We start from the raw sequence: 18,156 nt of genomic DNA, 5'->3' as shown, positions 1-18,156 counted from the left end.
TTAACAAATTCAGATAAATTGAAATCATGTAATTTTTCTCATCATAATGCAATAAAAGTTTTAAAAAATTAAAAAAAGAATTAATTTTTGTGAGTGTATTACACAAGAGTAATTTATGGCTATTTTACTTTTGGAAAATATATTCTTTGTAGCATTCACAGATAAGGAGCAGTTAGAACAGAGTTATCTATGCACATTTCCAAGAATCAATAATTCTCTGGTCAATGTCTTTCATGCACAGGATTAGACATAATACTATGTCATAAATTATGTAGGTTAAACAAAAATTAAAAGAAGACTTCCAAGAGATGAGGTAAAAGTAAATTAAACAATGAAGTAAAAAATAACAACTATAAAGCTCAATTTGTCAAGAGCTATACAACTGTAAAATCACTTTCTATAACAACAGCAATAATTTTCATGTTGTGTGAGGAAAAAAATGGAACTCATTGACTGTTATTTCAAAACTCAGATATCAGAGAGGTTCTGACAATCTTACACTTGAAAGTCTAAACAATTTCCAGTATCTTGTGATGCAGAGGGATGTTACAGGTTAGAATACATATTTAAAAAAGAGAAATTTGGGTATCACAGACCCAGAAAGATAAAGATGGATGTATTCCCTTACATAGGGCCATTATTCATTAAGTAAATAATAACCAAGCTACAATTCATATATCCAGAGAAGTTAGGTAAACAAGAAGGGTATAGAAGTGAAGCTAGGATCTCTCTAAGAGGAAGAAATAAAATAAACTTTCAGAGGTGGACTGAGGACTGGAGAGGTTTGGGTACAGAGTGCAGAAAAAGATTAGATATAGGGTGGAACTTATTTGAGGGAAGATGTAAAAACTGTGCAGTAGAAATTCTCTAGACTCTATTAATGTGATCATGATGCGGACTCCTTGTACAAAGTCTCAACTGGTCATCTCTTATAGCCAGGTGACACTTGCAGTAGAAGGACTAGGTTACATTCAATTGAGTTGTTGACCAAGTGTGTCCCATGGAAATCTCTAATCAACTGAGGCTGCATGATAAGACAAAATTTGCTCTCTGTAAACTAGTACCAGGGTAAAATAGCCAGCTCGAACTATCTGCTTTAATGAGTTGGGTCCGTGTGGTTCTTGGCAATGAGGCTGTGCTGTCAATGCTCAGGGAGCAAGCTTTTGTCTCTGAAGTTTATCCTGTACCACATATGCCAGGATAGCAGACTCAGCTTTTGGATGATTCTCCTAGCTCTGCCTCTGCTCCCTCCACAGGAGTGCTGGGATTACAAATGAGTGGCACTTCATCCTGGATTTCGGTTGAACTTTGGACATCAAACTGAGCTTTCAGGCTTAGATTACAAATGCTTTAACCTCTGATAGTTTGCTTTTATGGTAGGAAATTTTAAAGGATGTGAAAAGAAAATAGTTGAAAGTTTTATGCTGGGTTGGTGTCCCTATGACTCCAAACTAGACTTCCTGCCTGGCTCCAGGAATGTTCCATATCCTCACTGCTGTGAGACTCAGATAAGGTTAGCTCCATTGATTTGGGGGTACCTACCTTGTCCCTGATCTCTGGCATGTCCTCAAGATGCTGTCCATGCACCCCACATACCATCTGCAATTTCCATTTATTCTCATGCCCATATGGTCATGTCCCTTGTCCCTCCCCACACATGGTCCTGAACATCCCTTTCCCCTCCCCATCCATTCTTCCACCCAGTTGCCTCCCTCCAGATGCCTTCTATGATTCTTTTATTCACACTCAGAGTAAGATTCAAGCATCATTCTTTTTTAGCTTCTTTCAGTCTATGAATTGTGTAGCACAGATATCCTGTATTTCACAGCTAATATTCACTTATGAGTGAGTATATACCATGTATATCCTTTTGGGTCTGGGTTACCTGATTCAGAGTGATATTTTAAAGTTCCATCCATTTGCCTGAGAAATGCATGATGTCTCTGTTTTTTAATAGCTAAATAGTGTTTTATGGTATTCTTCAATTGAAAAAAATCTAGGTTTCAGTTTCTGTCTATGAAGAATAAAGCTGCTACGAACATAGTTGAGCAAGTGTATATGCCCAGGTGTAGTACAGCTAGATCTTGAGGTAGAATTTGGGGAAAGAATTGCAAGCACTGAAAGGGATAGGAACTCTACAGGAAGATCAACAGATTCAACTAACCTGGATCCTTGGGGGCTTTCAGAAAGTGAACCACCAAACCAACCAAACCAACCAAAAATTTACACTGTCTCAACCAACCCTGCCCTATTATCCCTGTGCATATATGCAGCAGATGTACAGCTTGATCTTCATTCAAGTCCTATACAATGGGAGGAGAAGCTATCCCTAATGCTCTTACCTATATATTGATTCTGTTCACCTAGCATGGCTGTCTTGTCTGGTCTCAGTAGAAGGAGCACCTAACCAGAGACTTGAACTGCCAGGGTGAGGGGATATCTAGGAGGGGGCCTCCATTTTCTCAGAGAAGAGGATGAGGAGAGGGGGAGAAACTCTATAAGAGGCTGGAGATAGGGACAGCAATCAAGATGTAAAGTAAAAAAAAGCATTCTCTGGGAATCTATGTTTCATACACAACCCTAAATGGTGACTCACAAGCATGTATAATCCAGTTTAGTAGATCTGAGATTTCTGAGCTTATTGAGCATTTGGCATGTATATCTGACACACAAATGAAGACAAGTACATAAAATAAAAATAAATAAATGTTCAAAAGTTAATTAGACCACTTTTAAACATTTCATTAGCTAGAAAACTCTGTAAGTTTCTTTATGTAGCAATGTCTAATTTAAGCCATACTCCCTTATTTGTGATTCAGTTAGGTTTTATTAAATCATTGGGATAAGCATAAATGAAATTTGAAAATTTAAATATATTGAAATTTTTAAAATGTGATTCATAGAAATTTAGTAATACCTTAATATTCTTTTTATAAGGAAGCATTTGATTAACTTATTTTTTATTGCTTTTACTTATAATTGTTTGTTTTTTAATTCAATGAAAAGCATTTTTACTAGCCTTTAAAATTAAACATTTAAACAACATTATATGATATTGAAATAAATAAAGACTAAATTTCAATAAAATGACACTTTCTACCATTTTTAATAGCCAGTCAGCATCTTAGAAATTAATTTTTAAACTTATTTATGCTTTCTCTCATTTGCATTTAATTAACAACTTTCAAAAATATCCACTAGATACTAGGATTCATACTGAAGGTTTAGAGTATATACATTATTTATTTTGTCTAATAGTTGTTAAATAAATTATTATTTTGTAAATTATTCCTTTGTATACACATATATTTAACAATTGTACTCAAAATACATTTTCTTAATCATAGTTAACTGTGATATGACCTGTATATATTCTTCTAAATATTATTCTGCTATTAAACAGTTCTAGTCTTTTATGCTTGCAGCCACTATAATGGTTTTCTACCTATAATAAGAAAGAAAGGTGAACTCTGAGGTCACTGCTCTATATCTGCTTTATTTCAGAAATATTTTTTGAAATATTTTTTCTTCTAGAGAACTCCTACAGCTGATAAACAACTTCAGCAAAGTAGCTGGATATACAATTCGCTCAACAAATCAGTAGCCTTCCATTATACAAGAGATAAATGTGCTAGCAAATATATTATGGAAACAACAGCTTCAAATAGCCAAAAATAATATAAAATATCTTGGGGTAATTCTAACTACAAGTAAAAGATCTGTATGATAAGAATCTGAAGAAAGAAATCGAAGATAATCTCAGTAGATAGAAAGATATCCCATGCTCACGTATCAGTAGGCTTAACCTAATGAAAATGGCCATCTAACCAAAAGCAATTTACAGATTCAATACAATCCCCATCACAATTCCAAGATAAGTTTTCGCAGACATTGGTAGAGCACTTTTCAATTTCATATGGAAAAACAACAAACTCAAGACATAGAAAAAAATTCTCAACAATGAAAGAACCACTCCTCACCTCAAGCTGTACTACAAAGCAATAGGATAAAAACCACATGGTATTGGTAAAAAGTTAGGTGAATCAGTACAATAGAATTGAAGACCAAGAAATAAAAGCACCCAAGTATGGACACTTGATCTTTGAAAAAGAAGCCAAACCAAAGGTCCTCTAAAGCAAAGGACACTGTCAACAGGACAAAACAGCAACCATCAGATTGGGAAAAGATCTTTACCAATCCTATAACTGATAGAGGGCTAATATCTAATATATAAAAAGAACTCAAGAAGTTGGACTCCAGAGAATCAAATAACTCTATTAAAAATGGGGTACAAAGCTAAACAAAGAATTCTCAACTGAGGAATCCTGAATGGCCAAGAGGCACCTAAATAAATGTTCAACATCTTTACTCATCAGGGAAATGAAAAAAACAAAAACAAAATCAAAACACCTGAGATTCCACCTCACACCCGTCAGAATGAGTAAGTTCAAAAACTCAGTTGACAGCAGATGCTTTTGAGGATGTGGAGACACAGATGGTAGGAATTCACTGATAAGTAGATATTAGGCAAAAAGCTCAAAACATCCATGATACAACTCACAGACCATATGAAGCTCAAGAAGGAAGACAAGAATGTGGATGGTTCAGTCCTACTTAGACAGAACAAAATAATCACAGGAGGTAGAGGAATGGAAGAACCTGGGAGGGACAGGGAGGAGGAGGGGAAAAGGCAGGCAGGATCAGGTGTGGGAGGAGACTGGGGAGAAGTACAGAGTGTCAGGAAATTGAACAGAGTTATGTAGCACTAGAGGGTGGTGAACTACAAAGTGAACTTCCTGGGTAGTTACTAGAAAGTACAAAATGTCAGGAAGGCAAGAGGCTCCCTAGACCCAACAGGGACATTAGCCGAGATACCCAACAAAGATGAGAGAGAACCAATAGAGACCAAATCCAGAGGCTAGGCATGGCCCACAGTTGATGGATGGGGCCACCCACTCATCTCAAAAAATATTAAACCAGAATTTCTCCTTTCTAAAGGAAATGCAGGGACAAAAGTTGGAGCACAAATGAACGAACAGTCCTCCAGAGACTGCCCCACCTAGGCATCCATCCCACATGTAGACACCAAACCCAGACACTATAGCTGATGCCAAGAAAATCTTGCTGACAGGAGCCTGGAGTAGCTGTCCCTTGAGAGAGTCTGCCAGAGCCTGAGCAATACAGATGTGGAGGCTAGCAGCCAACCATTGGACTGAGCACAGGAAACACAATGGAGAAGTTACAGAAAAGACTGAAGGAGCTGAAGGGGTTTACAACTCCATAGGAAGAACAACCATATCAACCAACCAGAACCCCCCTCCCCCAAGCTCCTTGCAGGGACAGGTGGTTCCAGCTGCATATGTAGCAGAGGTTTGCTTTATCTGGCATCAATGCTCCCATTGACACCATTGGTCCTGTGGAGGCTTTATGCCCCATCATAGGGTAATGCTAGGGTGGTGAGGCAGGAGTGAGTGGGGGAGTGGGTGGGGGGAGCACCCTCATAGAAGCAGGGAGAAGGGAGATGGGATAGGAGATTTGTGGAAGGGAAACACGGAAGGGGGATAATATTTGAAATGTAAATAAATAAAATAACAAATAAAAAGAATAAAAACTGGCTATACAGGTAAAAAGAGAATTCTCAACAGAGGCATTTCAAATAGCTGAGAAGCATTTAATGAAATGCTAAACATCCTCTGTCATTTGGGTAATGCAAATCAAAATGATCCTGAGATCCCACCTTACACCAATCAAACAGCTAAAATAAAAACTCAAGGTACAGCACATGCTGTCAAGGTTGTGGAGAAAGGGAAACACTCCTCCATAGTTGATGTGATTTCAAACTTATAGAACTACTCTCAAAATCGATCTGAAATTTCGTTAGAAAATTTCAAATACCAGAAGACCAAAATATATCGCTCCTGGGCATATAACCAGATCTTACACAATACCACAAGCACACTTCCTCCAGTATGTTCATAGCAGCCTTGTTTGTATTTGAAATAATTTATTTATTGATTTAATTGCATTTCATTTGTCAATATAGGCATTATTTCATTTTAATTTTTTTAAAAAATTGATTTTATTTTATTTTATGTATATGGATTTTTGCTGGCATTTATATGCGTGAAACATGCATAAGTTGTAATTTGCCTAGAAGAAGATACCAGATACACTATTTAGTGGGTTCTGGGAATTGAACACAGGATCTTTCCAAGCACACTGAATGTTTTTAATTGCTAAGCTATGGTTCCAGCCTCGTGATTATTTCTAAATCAATTATATGTAAAAAATAGTGCATATGATTGTATGCACTAATTGAGTGCAGTATGATTTTCTGATCAATCATTTCACATGTTTCCATCAGAGTAAATATATTGGTCTTCTGAAGCATTTAAAATTCCTTTGTCATGAAAACATACAAGCCTCTTTCATCCATCTTTTTGTCATAATTAAGTCTTCCTATCTACTTACACATACTGTAGAAGCACATGAGAACTCCTTACTTTTCACTAACATAAGCATCTTTATTCTATGACTCCCTGTTGTCCATATCTTCCCTTCTATCCACCCTCAACAACTATAGTGTTTTCTTAAATCTATGCATTTGATTCTCCTACATTTTTAAGAACTCCCTTAGGTGTCTATACATAAATCTTTTCGATTAAAGATATATTAATTAATTTATGTTAACTAATTAACATCTCAAGCATTGTCTTCCATCCTGTCCTCCTGTCGCTGAGATCCTCTCTCCATCCCTTCACCTTCACCTCTCAGAGGGTGGGCCTCCATTTGGTATCCTCTACTATGTTACATCAAATCTGCCAGATTTAGCACATCCTCTCTCACTAAGGCCAGACAAGGTAGACATGTTGGGGAACAAATACCACAGTCAAGCTACAGCTACAGGGAGACTCTGTGCTCCAGGTGTTGTAGGAGGCCACATGGAGAATGACCTGCCCAACTGTTGCATACATGCTGGGGGACCTCATTTCAGAATGTCTATGTTCTTCAGGAGGTATCTCAGAGAAGTAAAAATGTACAGAAGAGGTTTGATCATTTTTTAAAAGAAAAGAAATTAAATTGAAGAGGACATTACAGAATAAATAGAATTAAACATATTTGTTGGAGTTTAAGAAGAAATCAAGCACACAATTGAAGCAGGCACTTTTAAACAGGATACACATAGGAGACTGATTTCTCTCCAGATAGAAGTTCCTCTGCTTTTTTCCAAATGGATGAAAAATGGTAGCCTATAAGAATGTAGTATCTGTAGACTTACTCTTTCACATATAGAATGAAAAACAAAACAGTATAACATAACAGATAAAGATAGAATACAAACCCACTGAATAAATGTTAAAAGTTACCTGGAGGGATTCGTGCCTCCAGACACATATGTAGTAGAGGATGGCCTTATCTGACATTAGTGGGAGGGGAGTGAGGCTTGATGCCTCACCTGAGGAGGTGCTAGAGCTGTGAGGTAGGAGTGGGTGAGTGGGTGGAGGAGCACCTAATAGAAGCAAAACGTGGGGAGAGGGGCAGTGGGATGGGGGTGTAGTGGAAGGAGTCAACATTGGCTTGGAGGTAAAGCACAAGACCGTCAAGTTCCAGGATTTCAAATCCTTCCTGCCAGTGTTTGGCCAACCTCCAGCAACAGGTGGAAGTTTGCCAGGGGCTTCCTGATGCCTGGATTTGATGAACGTTGAGGACCCCTGGCAGTCTAAGCCCACAGACCCGAAGTTACCTTTCTTTCCACCTCCCTGGACTGCAGAAGAGATGTCACTCATTTCTTTGGGGTTGAGTGGAGGGAAGGAGGGAGGCCTTCCACTAGGGCAAGAGCCAGGCATAAACTCCCCTCCAGAATTTGTTGCTGAGATTTCTGATTTGTAAGCATGTCTACAAGAAACATCCAATACACCATCTGGCTTGTTTTTGAGACGGGGTCTCACTTAGCTGTGAGTGGCCCTGAACTGCCCCTCCTACCTCCATTTCCCAAGTGCTGAGGTTATAGGTATGCAATGTGACACACACCTTCACCCTCAGCTATCTGCTCTGACCCTCCACCACATCTCAGTGCTGCAGACTCCTGCTCCTTCTTGAGGAAGGAGAGTTTCAAGCTGATCCAGGGGAAGGGGTGGGTGCATGCCCTCCTTCCTGTTTTTATGTAATAAAATGTTAACCTGGAAGGAGATATCATTTGAAATGTAAATGAATAAAATGATTAATAAAAACTAAAAAAAATGATATTAATATAGTAACATTATGAAAGGACAGTTAATTGTTTCCTAGAGGCAGAAAAAAACTTTATTGGGAATAACTTTTGTAATAAAAATGATAATATAAAATATAATCTGTTTAATTATGTTGCAATTCATAGTTTCAGTTTACAAAGATTAAGATGGGATCATATGCTACAAATCAACATGGAATGCTTGCTTTAAAAGTAGTATCACTGTAAAGAACCAAAATGTAGAGAGTTTAAGAACAGGAATGTTTAAATTTAGGTAATGATAAATTCAAACATTTAAATATTTTTCTCCATTTTGATGTATAAATTTACTTAGTTCCCAACTTTAGGTTGGTGGTTTGACAAGCATTTTCCAATAAAACAAGGCCCCAGAATGTGTAATACAATCTTATCAAAGAAGTATGAGCAGACACTTGGCTCAAACTCTCAAGGTGTATTACAAAAATCACAGCTTTATAATAATAGGCATTGGAACAAACATTATATAAGTTTGAACAGAATGGGTGTTTCAGAAATAAACTTTTTCCTTGTACATATGGACCTGATTTGTATGAACCAGAGTGATCCACTTTCATTTTAAAAAAGATCATGAACTCAATCTATATGTAGTTTCATAATGCACATCAGCTTCTGACATTATATCATGCAAGGTTGGTGCTTACAGTGAAATACAATTCTGTAAACAAAAGAATTTGCAGTGTGTCGTGAGTCTACAAAATTATTATTTTGCTATAGTTATCAGAAAAATAGTATTGAAATATTCTGAGGCTTATTCTTTTAAATAATTTAAAAAATATGGAAGTCTTCAGCACAGTGAATGAGGTGTTATATTCCTTTGTTATTTATTTGAATAAAAATGTTAGTTTCCAGTTTTATGCAGAACAAACAACATGGAATGAAAAGATTCACTAATTTCTAGTCTTCCCTTTTCTTGTAGCTAGCACTATTCAGTTCAGAAAAGTGAAGTGTTAATCATCAAAGAAGTTAGACATAACTACATTGAATGGTACATTTGATGCATCATGACTATATACTTGATTTTTCTATCTTTGTAATTTGCAGTTTCTTCTGATATTTTGTTTCTCAAGTATTTACATCTATGTCCCTACATTATGTATGCAATTTATATAAATCAAAAGAACACTTTCGTGAAGGAAGTTAAATCTTTGTCATGCTCTCCTTAAATTCAGCTTATTCCTCCTACTGCAAAGATCTTTTCAATAGTTTTATCCCAACTTTACATATGTTCACACTAAAGACAAAACTTTATTTTAACTCTCTAAATCATATTGGGCCCTGTTATCCTGTACTTGGATCAGTCACAAAAATAACAAAACGAGTTATGTATTTAATAATGTTGTTAGAAATGATACAATAAAACAAGCAAACAAAAAAATAAAAAACAAGAACTCAAACTGGAATTTGAGACTTAAGTCAGTTTTAAATCTTACTTCTCCAATGTTCATCTACCCTTTTATAATTCCTCTTCTTTGTGTGTTTGTTGCAACAGTAATATATTTTCTTTTTATTTTTAAAATCTTAGTATATTAAGAATTTTTAGTTTACATTTGTCAGATCTTAGAATATACTTTTCTCAGGTGAATATCTGACTAATGGATACAGAGTCACACTAAAGTAAAAGCATTAACTCCCAACCAGTAAGATAGTGATAAAATTAGAATTTACTTTGAGATTCCGTTCTCACTTACTGACATTTTCACTCTTCTCCTTGATTGTTCCTGCTCAATTATGACACTAAAATACATATAATAAATAGCAAAAATGAATTTCTTTCTTTACTGATTAAACATAGCATTTAAGCCATGATCACATTACTTTATCACTTATTAAATACTATGGCTATCACTATCAAAAAGGAAATTTTAAATAATGCTATTGATTTTCTCCCAGGCACATTTTAAGATCAGTCTCCAATATTTAGAACCAGAGTAAACACTCATAGTCAAAGCATATGCTGTTTTATTGTTATTGTTATTATTATTATTATTATTATTATTATTATTATTATTATTGTTTCTCAAGGAATTTTATCCCTGTCTCGCATCTTGAACAACACCATTGAAGAAAAAGCCCAAACATACTCTCCTTCTCAGATTCCAGGCTGCATGCACAGAAACTATGACTCTTCCAATTCATGATCTAAACAATCTGGATTCACTTACAAAACTAGAGGAAAACTTTACATCACAGAAACAGGTGGATAAGCACTTCTATGTTTCACAATAACAATTATGGTAATGAAATCAAACAAAAATAAGAAAAACAAATAAATTATACATGTGTACTTTTAAAAGTTTAATATTAGAAATATAGTGCTTAAGGGTAAGCTCAAATAAAAGAGATAACCTGTACCTATAGTAAGCAAGTTTTCTCTGCACATTAAATGGCCCGAGGGTTGTGCTACGACTTGTCCCATCACAGTCACCTTGCTGCTTAAGCAGTGTCTTACTGCTCAATCACGAGACATCCTCAGTCCCTGGGACATGCAGACTATCACCAAACAACCACTGATGCTTGCATTTCACGCTGGCTCTTCTGCTTCTTCAGTATTTGCATTGCCTTAACTCCAAAATGCATTCACAAGTCCTCAAAATTATTTCTCATAGAGCTTGATAGAAATATGACATGTGGGGGGAGATTTTAAGAATGCTTTATCACATTTCTGCTGAATTCTGAGGGGGGAAAAAGAGTAGAAGACTCACCTCCATGAGGATTTCATTCAGCCCACTTTTAAACTTGATCCATAATTTGATCAAATGCTCTTGGGCACTATTAAATAGTAATAATGAACTTCACCTAAAGCCCTTAGTAATTTTGTTCCACATTTCCTTCTCTAATTATCCACTATTCCCTATTTATTATTACTTCATTCCCTGCCTTGAGGCCCTCTAAAATTACTAAGAATGATAAATTAAACAATACATTTGGCACCAAGTTAACCTGTAGGGAGGGTTATAATTTAATGGGTTGTCTACTGAATTAATTATTTTTGAATTATTTAATTGCAGCTCCCAAACAAATTTCTCAGATAACGTGACATTAGCACTTGTAGTATATTTATAATAAAATTATTATGACAAAAGAACCAAATTTATCATACTTATTTAAGAGAAGTTTTACTCTAATTATCCTATATGTTGTTAAGATTTATGGCATATATTTATACCTGTGTAGTCAAGCATTATTTTCATATACAAATACCAGTATACTCTATATTATTCCACCTCTTCAGATCTTACATCCTTGTGATTAGATGTTTTCAGGAATGCTTTTAGAATGCAACCCATGGACTCAAGGCAGGAGCTCAAAGCAGGAACTCTATATCTTACATAACCCAAGCCTACTAGGACAGGAATGGCACTGGAAGTGGGCTGAGTCCTCCCAGCCTCTCCCAGACCCTCCCATATCAGTCAGCAATCGAGATTATGCCTCACAGACATACTCACAGACCAAACTGTTGGAAGCCACTCCTCAATTGAGATACTGAGATTTTCTTTTTGAAAGAGTATTTAGATTTGTGTCCAGATGTTAAATCTGTACTGTTGCATTGATTTAATCTGTACTCCCTTGTCACTCCTGGTCCTCCAGAACTCTTGTTAATGTTACAACACAGTCAAACTTAAGTTCCACAATTTATAAGAATCTATAAACTTCAACAGCCAGGATCTTTTGTGGTAACTATGGACTTCTGTAAAGAAACAAACAAACAACAACAACAACAACAATTACAAAAACAACAAATACTACTATCTTATTAAAAAAGGGAAGAAGAACTTGGGCACAGTTACAATAAAGCCAATGTGAACCAAATCACTAGCTCAGTTTTCTTTTTTTTAATTGGTTATTTTATTTATTTACATTTCAAACATTTCAAATGTCATCCCCTTTCCCATGTTTCCTCTCTGCAACCCCCCTATCCCATGCCCTGTTTCTATGAGGGTGCTCCTCTACCTACTGTTACCTCACTGCCGTAGCATTCCCCTACGCTGGGGCATCAAACCTACACAGGACCAAAGGCCTCCCCTCCCATTGATGCCAGATAAGGCTCTTTCAGCTCCTTCAGTCCTTTTCTGAACTCCTACATTGGGGTCCATGTGCTCAGTCTGATGGTTGGCTTCTAGCATCATCATCTATATTGGTCAGGATCTGGCCGAGCCTCTCAGGAGACAGGTGTATCAGGCTCCTGTCAGCAAGCACTTCTTGGCATCAGCAATAGTGTCTGGGTTTGGTGTCTGCATGTGGGATGGATGACCAGGTGGGGCTGTCTCTGGATGGCCTTCCCTTCAGACTCTGCTCCACTCTTTGTTCCTGTATTTCCATTAGGCAGGAGCAATTCTAGCTCAGTTTTCAATGTCTGGAACTCACCAATGATCATTTTATCTTCAAAGGACTTGGGAAGCCCAACTCTCCAGTTCTCGAATAAGGGACACACGGCTTGTTGGGTAGTGTGGCTTTACTCACACTTTCTATTGTCTTCGGAAGTCATCCTTCAATATGTTGATGTCTCTTTTGCTACTGAGGCTGGAATTTCATCCAAGGTCTCTCCATGGACTCTGACCCTACCACATTGTGTCAAATTTCAGCTTCTTCTCATTATACCTTGAATTCTGTGTTTTCAACTGAAGCTGATGCTTCACCCTCACAAATGACCTCCTGCACTCTTCAGGGATGTAACATCGGTCGGTCACATTGAACCGAGCCTCTGCTACACTTCATGACTCCTTCATACAAATGCCATGTATAAGACTCTTCTATATAGGCTTTATCTACCTGTGAACTATAGCATTAATATGTAACTCTAAGTAAATACTTCCCGGGACAGTTTGTCTTGATATTGTTCTCTTATAAATCACAGTTGATCTTTAGCATCAGGTAACCAGCAACTATTGTCTTAGTAAAAGAAAGGTTTTACTCTCATGCTGCTTTTCTTTTGTGAGTCACATATAATTCTCCAATTTCTGGTGAACAGAGACAATAAATCCTAGATCCAAAATATCAAATGAACAGCCCTTACAGAATCTTGGAGGTACTGACAAACTTCCCTCTGAAACTTCGTGAGCCTAGTCTCTATTTTGTGTACTGTTTTCCACATTCTTATCTTTCATGATCCCTCAGAAAAAGCTCATTAAGAACTGAGTACTCTTTGGTTGGTGCTTTAGTCCCTGGGAGCTCTGAGGGTACTAGTTAGTTCATATTGTTGTTCCTCCTAAGGGGCTACAAACTCCTTCAGCTCCTTGGGTCTTTTCTCTAGCTCCTTCATTGGGGACCCTGTACTCACTCCAATGGATGACTGTGAGCCTCTACTTGTGTATTAGTCGGTTACTGTCAGAGCCTCTCTGTGAAGGTTCTATGCCCCAGTGTAGAGGAATGCCAGGGCCAGGAGGCAGGTGAGGGTGGGATGGTGAGCAGAGGGAGGGGGAGGGAACAGGGGTTTTGTTGTTGTTGTTCTTTTTCTTTCTTTCTTTCTTTCTTTCTTTCTTTCTTTCTTTCTTTCTTTCTTTCTTTTTTTTGGAGGGGAAACTGGGAAAAGAGATATCATCTGACATGTATACAAAGAAGATATCTAATAAAAAATGGGACCAAAACAAAACAAAACAAACAGACTAACAAACAAAAGAACTGAGCACTCCACAAATTTCCAAAATCTTCCATCTTCTGTCTGACACAGAAACCATCCACAGCAAAAGTTTATATTTTCTTGTCTATCACAGTTGCACCTCTCTTGTTCATGGTGTTAACTCTTGATTTTCCTTGTTTTCTGTTTCTGCCATAAAACTCTTACTAAAACAACTTGAAGAAGAAATTATTTATTTGGCTTGCAGATTATACTCTAACAACAATGGAATTCAAGGCAGGAACTAAGGGCAAGAGCTTGAGGCAGAAACCATAAAGGAAGGCTCTTTACCAGTTTACTTTCTTTGGCTTGTGTATTTTCTTATAGAGCCCAGACACATCCTGTCCTAGAACTGCACTGACTTCCTTGGACTTGGGCCTCCCACATCAGTTATAAAGGAAATGAATCAATCAAGTTCAGAAGCCAATCTGATAGAGGTTGTTTCTCTACTGAGAATCCCTTTTCACAGCTATGTCTACGTTTGTGTTAAGAGGATATAAGCTAACTATAACAGGAGACCAATGCTTGTCTATCCCCTGAATACCAATATTCATTGAATGTTACATTAAAGTCCTGTGGATTTGGCTCCATCTATAGCTTTTCACTTAAGTCTTTTAAAATAACATGATGATGCATTGTATATTATTTGCCATCTCCCATCAGTCTCACTAACATTCTCTGATACTCAGTTTATGTTCTCTGAGTTAGAAATACTGGGATTTTATATGAGAAAAATTCTCACCAAGATGAATCCTCATTGGAATAGGCTAACCAATCTGTTGTAGTATGAAATTTAACTAGCAATACATACTTGTGTGTGTGTATGTGTGTGTGTGTGTGTGTGTGTGTGTGTGTGTGTGTGTGTATGTGTGTGTGTGTGTGTGTTTCTCTGGGACAGAAAGAACTCTAATGGAAGTTTTTTACAATGTCAACAAACAAAAACCTCTCAACTATTTATTATTGTAGTAGGTTGAGAAGAAGTGGAACAAAATATCTGGTCCTAACCCATGGAATTTTCCCAAATTAATTACTTGCTACAATAGCCCACAAAACCTCAGATTTCATGTGTGAATGGCCTCAGTGACGATCCACAGCTCTTGACAGCATTCCCTAATACCTTAAACTATTGGACAGTGCTTTCCAGTGCTTTGTAAAACTCACTGGAGGAAAGAATGTTTTGACCATGTGTCTGGATATTTTTCAAACATAAAATCTCAAAATTTTATGTCTATTCTGAATTTTTATTATATAAATCCATTCATTTTTTTTCTATTTTGTTAATCTTAACTATAGAGAGGATTATGTTCATTTTGTATGCTAATCATAGACTATTTTTCCCTACATCAAGCTCCTGGGCTATTTATTTATTTGTTTATTTATTTATATTTATTTTTCCCTCATTCTGTATTCCACTATAGCCTCCTGTCCTTCCCCTCTTCCCAATACCCCACACACCTCACTTCTCTTCCAGATCTACTGTTCCTCCAATTTCCTTCAGAAAAGAGTAGGCCTCCCAGTGGTTTCAAATGAATGGGGTAGAGCAAGATACAAAAAGACTTGGCATATACCCTCATATCAAGGCTGAATTTGGCAACTCAGTAGGAGGAAAACGCCCCCACAAGGAAGCAGGAAACCTGAGAGTAGGCAGGCCAACATGGTGCTATGGGAATAGAGAGTTCTGTATCTTGATCCAAAGGTAACAAAGAGGAGGGGTTCTTCCACACTGGGCAGAGCCTGAGCACAGGAGGCATCTAAGCCCACCTATGCAGTGACACACTTGCTTCAACAAGGCCACTCTTCCTCTAGTAAGGCTAAAAGTGCCACTCCCTGTAGGCAAACACTCAAACCAACCCAGCAATGTACACAGAAGCATTGCTAGCTTAACAAAAAATAAAGAAAGAAATAAACAAAGACTTACATAGCAGAAGCCAGTGTTAAACATTCCAAATCATTTAACAAAAAAATTATATTTTTAAAGTTAGAAATAAAAATTTAAAGGGTTAATCAAATTTTTAATATTTTTAAATGAATCTTTTGGCTCTTTATTAATGTTTATATCAATATTACATTTTGTAGACAGCATAATGTACTAAAAGCGCAAGTGGAAACAGCTCTTTAGTTCTTTTGAAAGCAGTGGCAACTAACTTTTGACATAAAGTTAGGATATTTGTCATTATTCATTCCTTTTTTCCTTGTTGAATGTCTGTCAGTGTTTGAGGTTTGTCTGTCCTTGGAGAGACATAGCTAGAGTTAACCCTTGGGAATATGAACTGCCGATATCAGCACAATGGTGGTTGGAACCATGACTGTCCTTTTGTTTTCGAAAGGCATGGATGGCGGTCTGGCACCCAGCATTAGCATTCTCATATGCCTGTCGCTCAACAATAAGTATTTTTGCCTTCCTATCAACCATCAGATAACTGACTGCTAGTTAAGAATGAGAAATACAATCGTAATATGGCTTTCCAGGCCCTTATTTAATTTTAGAAAGTTTCTCTGTCTTTTTTTTCCCCTAAATATAATAACGTATGCAGTGTGTCCTTACTCACAGGAAACAAAGGTGCTCATTTGAAGAATGGCAGCACATCATCTTTCATATTCTCCCATTCGCTGCAATCATCATTATAGTCTTATGTAGAATAGGGTATAATGTTTCTGGCAAGGGAACACACTGCCAAGATGGCTCATCTTCAACTGAAGCTGCATTTTGTAATTTGATTTTGTTCCATTCAGTCCCTTCTGATCTTGCAGTGGAAAAACTTCCTTCCTAGCTTGTGTGATTTTTTTTTTCATATGTTTCATCATCTGGCCCATTCTCATTTAAAGATTCTGTCATAGCCTTTTCTTAATCCCTTGGCTTATAGTCATTTATTATTTGTATCACGATATGGACCAAGACCCATGTCACCCATAATTTTATTAGAATATTTTCTCCATGTCTATGGGCTTTTGTTCCTTTTTCTTTAATTCTATCCCATACTCCAGGATCTAGAGTGCCCTTTTCAAGAAACTATGGGTTATAAACTTTTATTAAATTCCAACAGTCTTGTAGATATGTTTTAGATAAAAATAAAAAAGGAATGGGCTTTCAAACCATTCATTTCTAAGAAATACTGGGGTGGGGATGAATCAGAAAAGGGGATAACGTTTGAAATGTAAATAAATAAAATATCCAATAAAAATACTGTATCAGCTAGTAAGTAATTAGTAATAATCTTACTAATAATATAGTGCTAGTTTTCCTTTTTGTCCCATTTTAATTTCTGCTTGTCTCATTCTTCAGGGTCTGCATGTCCTCTCGAAACTTTTCATTATGGATCCTGTTTGTGTGCAGCTTCTGAACTCTTCACTGAACTGTGCAGATGTTATCTGCTGGTCCTGGGATCTGAGAACCTAAAAAATAGGGATAGACTACAGTCTAAGGCTATTTATTTATTTATGCAGTTTTAGTGTACTTTTATACATTAGTATAATAAAGAAAGCAGTGATCCAAGTAAGTTTGTTTTAAATAAGTTAAGTGTAAGTTTTAAAAACATGTCAATAAAGGCCAGCAAGCACATATTGCAAAAGCAGCCCTCTCCCAGAATATTTCCAGGACAGAGGCATCAAAACACAATTGCCTGGCACATTCTATTGATTATATCTGGGAAGGCATGAAAGCAAGGCAGAAGGCCATATCCGGCTTCAGGGTACATTAAGGACAGTACTCAGGATAGTATTTCACCAGACTGGTTTCTATAGTTGTGTTCTGACATTCCACAAGAATGAATATGTCTTAAAAGTAGAAAGTAAATGTTTGTCACAGGAGGCTCGAAGTCACATCCAAGAACAATCCAGGGAACAAAATGCACTTGAATTCAAAAGCACTTTGTACTTTTTTTCCTGGATCATTTCTCACAGTTCCCCAAGGCAGAGTGCCCCTGGCTCAGCCTAGAGGTTGGCTCTGGGTCACTGGATCTGTTACTATCAGCTTCTGAAAGAAGCATCTTTGATGACAATTGGGCTAGGCAAAGTTTATATGAGTCTGTCACGGACCGGGATTTCTCGCGGGGTCCCTGTTCTGCGGGACACGGGTTTTTGGCCAGGTGGGCACGGGATTCGGCTTTGACAAACAGACTACACACACGGGTGGTGTAAAATCTGAGTGTATTTTTCTAATATGGAGTCAGGTTTTTATAGTCTATTCAGAAAGGTTTAAAAAATTTAGATGGTACAATGGTCAGAATACATTAAACCAGTACAGGTACATAGCTCTATGTTAAGAACACAATGG

The sequence above is a fragment of the Mastomys coucha genome, unplaced genomic scaffold (assembly GCF_008632895.1).
Source record: "Mastomys coucha isolate ucsf_1 unplaced genomic scaffold, UCSF_Mcou_1 pScaffold9, whole genome shotgun sequence".
Classification (NCBI taxonomy): domain Eukaryota; kingdom Metazoa; phylum Chordata; class Mammalia; order Rodentia; family Muridae; genus Mastomys; species Mastomys coucha.
This window is presented reverse-complemented; position numbering follows the sequence as displayed.